The sequence below is a fragment of the Ranitomeya imitator genome, chromosome 4, assembly GCF_032444005.1.
Source record: "Ranitomeya imitator isolate aRanImi1 chromosome 4, aRanImi1.pri, whole genome shotgun sequence".
In the NCBI taxonomy this organism is placed as follows: domain Eukaryota; kingdom Metazoa; phylum Chordata; class Amphibia; order Anura; family Dendrobatidae; genus Ranitomeya; species Ranitomeya imitator.
The window spans coordinates 533,012,468-533,022,967 of NC_091285.1; the positions used below are offsets into that span (position 1 = coordinate 533,012,468).

The following is a 10,500-nucleotide window of genomic DNA, read 5'->3' on the forward strand; positions in this document are numbered from 1 at the left end:
CGGGTGCCTGGCTTGTAAAATATTGTTTTTCTAATATGGCATCATACGATTTAGACGTCATGATTGATTAAAATGATTGTGGCTCGTTAAAAGCCTGCTTCTTTCAGAAATTCAGCTGTATAAAAATTCCTGTTTTAATCCGGCTATATCATGCGTGAGTTAATGCATGCATTAATTGCATGTATGGTTGTGTTCTGGGTGTTAACAGAAGGCGTGTGATGGGGCGTAACTGGGTGTGTTTCTGGGTGTTAACAGGTGAGCTGATTTCTGACACTCAGGATAAATACAGCTGGCTGGACCACTAAGTACATCAGACATTCACCAGAAGTCCGACTAGACTAAAAAGCAGAGCTATTCTAAATGTAAGTATATAAGACAGTTGTCTTGTTATTCGCAAATGCTTAATTATATTTAACTATGCATCTCTAAAACCATAATTAAGGGTGTTATTTGTTTAATAAGTTAGTGTTATACTGGAGGCTAGCTGCATATTTAGTATCGTTGTATAATATAGTTTTACTGCATAAACCATATTCTGTGGTCCATAATTAATATAGAAAGACTTAGCCGCGGACAGCTATTATAACATAATTTATGTAATACAGTAGTTAATAACTGTTAATGCGCCCTAACTAGCGCATGCAGCGCTTACTTACTACCTGTGTTTTGTTTAACATAGACATATTTATAGTCATATTTATACAGTAGCGGTATATTTAGTGGGGCTGTATAATATAGTTTTACCGCATAAACCATATTTAGTGACGCTGTATAATATAGAAAGACTTAGCCGTATTACCCATGATTTGCTTAGTATAAGAATATTTATACACGGGCCGCAGTTTTATTTGTTGGAGTATATAAATGAGTTTGACGAGTGGTGGTGTGTGGTTAATATAGATTGCACAAAAAATTTACACAGATAATTTATTTTAGATGGAATCCCAAAATTTTTCGGCTTTTTCCAGCCAAGCTGAGGATTCTGTAATAGGTATGTTTCAAGATTTATATACATGTATCTGTTAGCGGCCCATTCTAAGTAAGGATTGTTTTATATATTATCTTTATATTGTTTATTCTTTCTTGTTTAAGATGAATTAATCAGGGCCCTCCCCGATAATCTAGATGAATTTACCAGGAACACCCCCGATGCTGTAGATGAATTTACCAGGAACACCCCCGATGCTGTAGATGACTTTATCAGGAGCATTCCCAATGAGTTTTTCAACGGCTTCAGCGTGCCTACTCTGGAGTGTGATACACCTGGAGCTGAGTATAGTAACACTAATGCAGGTGCCGCTGCTGTGTGGGATTTGACTCAGGACATCATAGGTACGTTGTGTGTCTGCGTGTATGTATGTGTGTGTGTGTATATAGCTTTTAAGTATTTAGACGTGTAAATATATATATTAATTCTTTACAGATGTCGACATGTTTCCAGAACCAACCACCACGGAACACAATCAGCTGCCTGTTGAGGAACTGATGTACCAGAACCCCACGCCGAGAAACAGCCCTGTTTCTAGAGCCCCTAAAAAACAGCTCGGACCGGGGTGCCGGAAAGGAAAAGGTAATCGTATGAAAAGTTTTTGCACAACCGCTCTGAGAAAATCCACCACGCCTCTACTAAGGCCTATATCTTTATTTATAGCTTGTAAACTGAAGCCTAGAAGAATTTTCACAAAAGAGAATATACCGGAGCTAATGGAGAGCCTCGCAGAAGCTACAGAAGACGCCACGGCAATCATTCACCACACATCGCTAGCCCGTAAGTGTATATTTTGGTATACATGCACAGTCTCTGTACAATCAATGATACACGTGCTTCACCATTGAGATCCATGGCACACACATATCTGACACATGTACAGTGGGGCAAAAAAGTATTTAGTCAGTCAGCAATAGTGCAAGTTCCACCACTTAAAAAGATGAGAGGCGTCTGTAATTTACATCATAGGTAGACCTCAACTATGGGAGACAAACTGAGAAAAAAAAATCCAGAAAATCACATTGTCTGTTTTTTTAACATTTTATTTGCATATTACGGTGGAAAATAAGTATTTGGTCAGAAACAAACAATCAAGATTTCTGGCTCTCACAGACCTGTAACTTCTTCTTTAAGAGTCTCCTCTTTCCTCCACTCATTACCTGTAGTAATGGCACCTGTTTAAACTTGTTATCAGTATAAAAAGACACCTGTGCACACCCTCAAACAGTCTGACTCCAAACTCTACTATGGTGAAGATCAAAGAGCTGTCAAAGGACACCAGAAACAAAATTGTAGCCCTGCACCAGGCTGGTAAGACTGAATCTGCAATAGCCAACCAGCTTGGAGTGAAGAAATCAACAGTGGGAGCAATAATTAGAAAATGGAAGACATACAAGACCACTGATAATCTCCCTCGATCTGGGGCTCCACGCAAAATCCCACCCCGTGGGGTCAGAATGATCACAAGAACTGTGAGCAAAAATCCCAGAACCACGTGGGGGGACCTAGTGAATGAACTGCAGAGAGCTGGGACCAATGTAACAAGGCCTACCATAAGTAACACACTACGCCACCATGGACTCAGATCCTGCAGTGCCAGAGGTGTCCCACTGCTTAAGCCAGTACATGTCCGGACCCGTCTGAAGTTTGCTAGAGAGCATTTGGATGATCCAGAGAAGTTTTGGGAGAATGTCCTATGGTCTGATGAAACCAAACTGGAACTGTTTGGTAGAAACACAACTTGTCATGTTTGGAGGAAAAAGAATACTGAGTTGCATCCATCAAACACCATACCTACTGTAAAGCATGGTGGTGGAAACATCATGCTTTGGGGCTGTTTCTCTGCAAAGGGGCCAGGACGACTGATCCGGGTACATGAAAGAATGAATGGGGCCATGTATCGTGAGATTTTGAGTGCAAACCTCCTTCCATCAGCAAGGGCATTGAAGATGAAACGTGGCTGGGACTTTCAACATGACAATGATCCAAAGCACACCGCCAGGGCAACGAAGGAGTGGCTTCGTAAGAAGCATTTCAAAGTCCTGGAGTGGCCTAGCCAGTCTCCAGATCTCAACCCTATAGAAAACCTTTGGAGGGAGTTGAAAGTCTGTGTTGCCAAGCGAAAAGCCAAAAACATCACTGCTCTAGAGGAGATCTGCATGGAGGAATGGGCCAACATACCAACAACAGTGTGTGGCAACCTTGTGAAGACTTACAGAAAACGTTTGACCTCTGTCATTGCCAACAAAGGATATATTACAAAGTATTGAGATGAAATTTTGTTTCTGACCAAATACTTATTTTCCACCATAATATGCAAATAAAATGTTAAAAAAAACAGACAATGAGATTTTCTGGATTTTTTTTTTCTCAGTTTGTCTCCCATAGTTGAGGTCTACCTATGATGTAAATCACAGATGCCTCTCATCTTTTTAAGTGGTGGAACTTGCACTATTGCTGACTGACTAAATACTTTTTTGCCCCACTGTATAATCTTTCCTGCAGCTAAGCGCAGCGGCCTGCGTCGGTCTCACACATATCTGACACATGTATAATCTTTCCTGCAGCTAAGCGCAGCGGCCTGCGACGGTCTCGCACATATCTGACACATGTATAATCTTTCCTACAGCTAAGCGCAAAGTCATGAGAAAAACACCTCCAGCACCTCTACAGCCGCTACAGATCACCGAGAATGGCGCAGCACCAGCGTGGCCGGCGATACAGACGGCTAATGGAGCTGTTAGAGCATATCCGCTATCACCGATCTGCGTGGTGCAGGACGCAGGAAACCCTGTACCGTCGGACCATCGTGAAATACTTCATTCAAGCACCGGACAGCCATCGACAATCCGTGTGAATGACCCCGCGCTACGATATCCAGAAGTGGTCGAGGCACCCCGAAAACATAAGCGAAAAACAAAACATGTTACAGAGCCACCAACCGCATCCTGCGCCGTGGGTGCAACAGCCACGATGACTCGTGAAGAGTATGATCGCGAGATTGATCAGCTCGCTGATGGTAAGCAACCATCCGTAGAACCGCTCATTATACGTATGTCCCACACTATGCAACCGTCAGCGCCATGTGTAACGGGGCCTGCTAATGCCTCTGGGGTCGGACCCTCAGGACCCTCTAATTTGGATGACATATCTCATGTCTGTGTATCTAACTCTGTTAATGTTAAGAAACGGTCAAAGAGGTCGCGGCCGGCTGATGTTAAGGGGTGTAAAGAGCTTAAGGTGTGTAAAAAGCCACGGATTCATGCGCCAGCTATAGATCTGCAGCATGAATCCCACAGCTGGGGCCCCGTTGAAATGCTTGTGTTTCAGGAACACCTCGTCCGCTACTTACGCTACAAACGCTGGGTCCCCAAAATAATGTTTTTTTGCGATACTTTTGAAAAATTATTATCAACACAAAGCCCAACACAGGCTAATAAGTCCGAACTATACGCACTTCGGAGCCTGCTGCTGGATGGCGAGATAACAACTACATCGACCCCATTATGACTAAATATGGTCGGCTACGGCATGCATAAACCACCTAAACTAACACTACCCAGGTATAATAGGGCTAGAGTTATAAAGAGGGCTCTAAAATTGTTGGTCAGCGCTAGACGGGCGCTATGCTCTAGGAGGCGTCGTGGTGACATGTGTCCTGCAGGGCCTCTACAGACACCACAGACGTCGTCACAAGAGTCAGAACAGCACTCACATAGCCCAGGCAGCTCTGCAGATGCCGCACATGCATCTACACAAAATTCACAAGCCACAGACGCTGACGCTGCTGGTAATGTGCGGCGCCCCGATCATACAGTATTTTTGTAACACATCCATCATCATGAAAGAGCCCTCCGCAATTTCAATGGCCATATACATACAGATCATTTTAGATTTGTAAATTTGGAGCGTGTACGATCATTTGAAGAGGGCTTGAATATTGTTCATGAAGGCATTCAGGCATTACTGGATAGAATCATCAGGGACATTGAACCTGGCGACTTTGTACAGTTAAGGTTTGATGTCGGCGATACTTTAGACCCTATTTTCACTACAAAACAAACCCGTGAAGATTTTAATTCCGAATCTTTTTTAAATGCTGTTGCCCGCGCACTTCAAAGTAACAGTGAATGCATAGCATCCAATTCGCTAAAGCTAGTCGTCACCATCATTAAAAACCGACGCGGTGGTGTAAAACAAAAAAGGCGCTTGAAATCTATAGCGAGCAGTCAGATCATTAAACAAAAGAGACAATGGCTGTATGATTTTAACAATTACACGACAAATCTGTGTTTGGCTGCTAGTGTGTGCGCCCTGATGGACGACACGGATGTCACTGATGGTGTTTTACTGAGCCGCTCTAAAAACATACACGCAGCACTGGGCATCCCTGATGATCAATTAGTGAGTTTTAGCGACATCCCTGCATTTGAAAAATATTTGGGGGTCACCATTAAAGTACTGTACTTTAGTCAGGGCGATTGGCGTTACTTTGAGAGCGGTAATACAGCTAATGGCAAAACAGTATTCATATTGTTCCATGATAATCACTACTACGGGATCAAAAATATGAAGGGTTTATCGGTGCTAATTACTTTTGTGAGCTCTGCAATTCAGTGTTTCACCACAAAAACAAACACTCCTGCCAGTATTTTTGTAAAGCCTGTCAGAGAGAGAATTGCGTAGAAAGCGGTCCCGACCAGCAGCCCAGATGTCCTGTTTGCAGAGTTTATTGCCGCTCGAGTGAGTGCTTAGATCATCACAAACAATTGGGATTAGACGACCCGGCATTCTGCAGACTTAAAATATTTTGTGATAAATGCAACCTTTTTGTCCTCAGAAATAGCGAAACAGAACATAAATGTAATGGTTTGCGCTGTCCTGTATGTCGCAGACATATAAATAAATTCGATGCCCATCTTTGTTACATGCGGAAGTATGTAGCACAGGATGAGTCAGATTGTTATATCTTTTATGATTTTGAATGTATGCAGGAGACAGGCACGCACATCCCGAATTACATTTATGCTACAACGCTGTATGGCCACCCCTCCTGGGAGTTTGAGGGTGATACCTGTACACATGACTTTGTACAGTTCTTTACAAGCGGTAAATTTTCAGATCATACATTTATTGCTCACAATGGTGGAAGATACGATGCATACTTTATTGTTAAGGAACTGATTTCTGAAAAACTACAAGTACAGTTGATAACACAAGGTGGCCGTCTCTTGTGTGTGACGCTACCCGATTTGTCTATAAGGTTCATAGACTCTCTAAATTTTATCCCCATGAAACTCAGTAAATTACCACAGGCCATGGGCTTTTCAGGAGGCAAAGGACATTTTCCACACTTTTTCAATACCCGAGAAAACCAAAACTATGTAGGTCCCATACCTGATGTAAAATATTATGGGGTGGAGTACATGTCACCTGGTGAGAAGGTAGAGTTCCTGGAGTGGTATGAGACACAGGTAAATACAACTTTTGACTTCAAGGCCGAGCTAAAATCTTATTGCAAGCAAGATGTTGAAATTTTGAGACACGCCTGCGAGATCTATAGAGAGCGTATTATGCAGATGACGCAGAAAAATGTTAAAAAATACTGTAAGCGTCAAAAGCAAACGATTGTAGTGAGCAGATGTGTTGATCCTTTTCAGCTCATCACCCTGGCCTCGGTGTGTATGACAATGTACCGGTTTAAATTTCTTCCAAAAAAGACAATCGCCATTTTACCTGGTGATAATTATCACAAGGCAAAAAAGCGCTACTCGACACCCGCTATACAGTGGCTCATGTATGTAGCCCACTCTGAGAACATCGACATACAGCACGCTTTGAGAGGCGGTGAAAAACAGGTCGGAAAGTATTTTCTAGATGGTTATGCCTATGTTAGCGGCCAGCACATAGCCTTTGAATTTCAGGGGTGTTTTTACCACGGATGTCCCGTGTGCTATAATGAAAATGACACGAATAAGGTCACGAGTACGTCCTACGGCCAGTTATATTACACCTTTTTAGCTAAAAAGCGTTACTTACAGTGTTGCGGGTACACAGTAAGACTGATGTGGGAACATGAGTGGAATGAAATGGTTGAAAATGATTCTAACCTTCAAACATTTCTTCGCCAGATGGAATTCCCCGTTCCTTTAGACCCCCGTGATGCGCTTTATGGCGGGCGAACTAACGCCATTAAGCTCTATCACCATCGGGAAGAAGGGGAGACTTTACACTACTACGATTTCACCAGTCTGTACCCCTTTGTAAACAAAACTAAAACATACCCTGTAGGCCATCCAGACATCATCTACGACAATTTTGGATTCATTAAAAAATACTTTGGCATTGCTAGAGTCAAGGTCTACCCGCCGAGAGATTTATTTTTTCCAGTTCTACCGGTAAAACTCAACAAAAAATTAATGTTTCCCCTTTGCTACACATGCGCTGCAAATTCCCAGGCAGATATTTGTGCCCACAGTGATGAAGAACGGTCGCTGACAGGCACCTGGTGCACTATAGAGCTCGAGATGGCTATAGAAAAAGGGTATCGGATCGCTCACATCTACGAAATATGGCATTTTCCTAAAACCACTGATGATCTGTTTGCGCCTTACATTAAATTACATCTTAGGGATAAGCAGGAAGCCTCTGGTTATCCTAGCTGGTGCACTGATGACGCCAAGAAACGGCAGTACATTGACTCTTTTCTTGAAAAAGAAGGTGTCCAATTACGGCCTGAAAATATAGCTGTCAATCCTGCTAAGCGACAGATCTCCAAGCTTTTCTTAAATTCTTTATGGGGAAAGTTTGCTCAGAGATCTAATCTATCATGTACCAGCATTGTTAGGGATCCAGATGAGCTTTTTAAGTATTTGTTCTTGCCTTACTATGACATTTCGATGTTACATTTCCTTGATGATGACACCGCAACCATTAACTGGAAATATGCAAAAGGCCACCACACACTCAACAAAAACACAAACATTTTTATAGCGTGTTTTACAACAGCGTATGCTCGGTTAGAGCTCTATTCGCTGCTGGACCGTCTGCAGGAGAGGTGTCTTTATCACGACACAGATTCAGTTATTTTTGTACAGAGAGATGGTGAGTGGCAACCGCCTTTAGGCGATTACCTGGGGGAGCTGACCAGTGAAATACCCGATGGTACACACATCACAGAATTTGTATCCGCGGGCCCCAAAACTTACGGCTACAAACTCAACACTGGTAAAACTGTCTTAAAAGTTAAGGGGATAACACTAAATGTTGGTAACTCTCAATCTATTAATTTCAACAGTCTGAAAGATCTAGTTCTGGACTACCCGCGCAATTCTGCCGCAGAAACTCAGAAACGTATTGTCGTACAGCAGGCGTCCATTGTGAGAAATAAAAAGTACTGGGATATTGAAACAAGGCCATTACGCAAAACACAAAAGTGTGTTTATACAAAGCGGCGACTATTAGACGATTTCACAACATTACCTTTTGGGTATTAGTCGAGTATTGTGATGGATACGCGTCTGCAACACCCGTTCTCGTGCATTCTAGCAGGCCCGTCTAATTCTGGAAAGAGCTATTTTGTAAAACAGCTGCTATATAATATTGAAGCTAATTTTTCTCAGAAACCTGATAATATTGTATGGTTTTATTCGTGTTGGCAAAAACTATATGATGAAATCTCTCTCTCTTTTCCCCACACCAGATTTGTGGAGGGTCTGCCGAATACATTCGTAGATGACGAATTATTCCCACCGGAGAAGGTGAATTTGGCGATTGTTGATGATCTCATGGAGAGTGCTAGTGAGAATTGTGAGATAGAAAAAGCCTTTACCAAGTATGTGCACCACAGAAATCTCAGCATTTTCTACCTGGTGCAAAACATATTTTGTCAGGGTAAGAAAAGCCGTACGATAAATTTAAACACAAAGTACATGGTGCTTTTTAATAACCCCCGAGATAAATTACAAATTTTAACTCTAGCTCGTCAGATGTATCCCGGAAAAACACGTTTTTTCCTAGAAGCTTTTGAGGATGCCACGCGGGAGCCTTACGGGTATTTGCTTGTAGATTTGAGAGCTAATACTCCTGAGGATCTGCGTTTAAGGACTGGGTTGTTTCCACCCGCGTTGCCCGCTGTCTATGTTCAGAAGAAAAACACTTCTAAAAAGTGAATTTTACCCGGTATCAGACATTCTACGCTGTGGGTGTTGTGATGTAAAGATGTCTGAGAGGCTCCGGCGTAACTGGGCTCTCTTAAAAACCCTAGTGAAAGCAACCCCCGCTGTCAGAAAGTCTATTTTGCGCGATGCAAGCAATGATTTAATTACAGCCATAGGCGAGATTGCTTTAAATATCTTAAAAGGCAGGATTCCGCTGAAAGAGCGCCAAAAAGGTATATTAAAGAAGTGGCGTAAAGCTATAAGAACACTGAGCGACAGATCTCAGCCCATAAAGAAAAAGAAGCAACTACTAAAACAGGCCGGCGGGTTTATCGGACCTCTTTTAGCTTTTGCAATTCCAATAATAACAAGCCTGATCGCCGGAAGATAATGGAGCATGCAGCGAAAATGTATCTAATCCCCAAACAGGAGCTAGACAAACTAAGACCCGGTACTACAGATAACATACGCGACAGTGTTATTCGTCGCCTTGATGGTGAAATTAGCGACATTTTACAGCGTCGTGACATTCCCGATGATGTGAAAATTAAAATGTATAGCTCTGTGCTGCAACGCTACTTGGTACATACGCGACACAGCTCAAAAGAAGTAACGGCTTTAAATCTCGTTAGCCCTCCTGATCCTGGTCAGCAGCAATTGCCAAATACCGACTCTGATAAAAATCATAAGATCGCTGAAATTGTCAGCCATATAAACCAAAGATATAAAAAGAATGCTGAATTTTTACTAAACAGGCTGCTGCAGAATAAAAATGTCACAGCATGGAATAATAAAACTGAATTTATTTTCAAAGGATCCGTAATACCAGGGTCTAACTTACTGGATTTGGTACGTAGTACAACGCAGAGCCATGCTCTCAACAGTAGAAATTTACCGCCGGGTTGGGATTCATTTATGCAGGCTATGGCCGAGCTAAATATGCCGTCTACAGTTGTGGGTAACACCGCTACTAGGAAGCTTCTAGATGAATTAAAAATTACCAACAGTGAGACACGCTCTGTATCTACACCGCTGAAGTTAGCGGCGGCTCCCCGTACAATTCAATCTTTACATTCCCCGTCATTAGGTACCACACGTGGAACTTTGCTACCTAAAAAAAGGTCTCTTCCGATGCTACAAACCATGTGGCTCACGATGTAAAGAATGTACTGGCTAAAATGATGTACTCGCCTTGTAACGCTATATTAATTATTTTGTAAGAAGTGTAATGATGTATGTTCATTGTACTATTTAATGTTTTTACTTTTTATATTCTGTAAGAATTTTTATAGTATTGAAATGTCTTTGAGATGCTGTTTTATTGTGAGAAATAAATTTTTTTTTACATTTTTA

At 42.1% G+C, this 10,500-nt stretch overlaps 2 long non-coding RNA genes across 2 annotated transcripts; both read left to right on the forward strand.

Moving 5' to 3' along the window:
- Nucleotides 1-300: 300 nt before the first annotated feature.
- Nucleotides 301-1,198, forward strand: LOC138674244 (uncharacterized). The gene is made up of 3 exons (XR_011320546.1): nt 301-362; nt 937-991; nt 1,093-1,198. It is a non-coding gene; the product is annotated as an uncharacterized lncRNA (long non-coding RNA).
- A 25-nt stretch (nt 1,199-1,223) lies between these two features.
- Nucleotides 1,224-1,713, forward strand: LOC138674245 (uncharacterized). Its single transcript, XR_011320547.1, has 3 exons — nt 1,224-1,332; nt 1,424-1,570; nt 1,652-1,713. It is a non-coding gene; the product is annotated as an uncharacterized lncRNA (long non-coding RNA).
- Nucleotides 1,714-10,500: the final 8,787 nt, after the last annotated feature.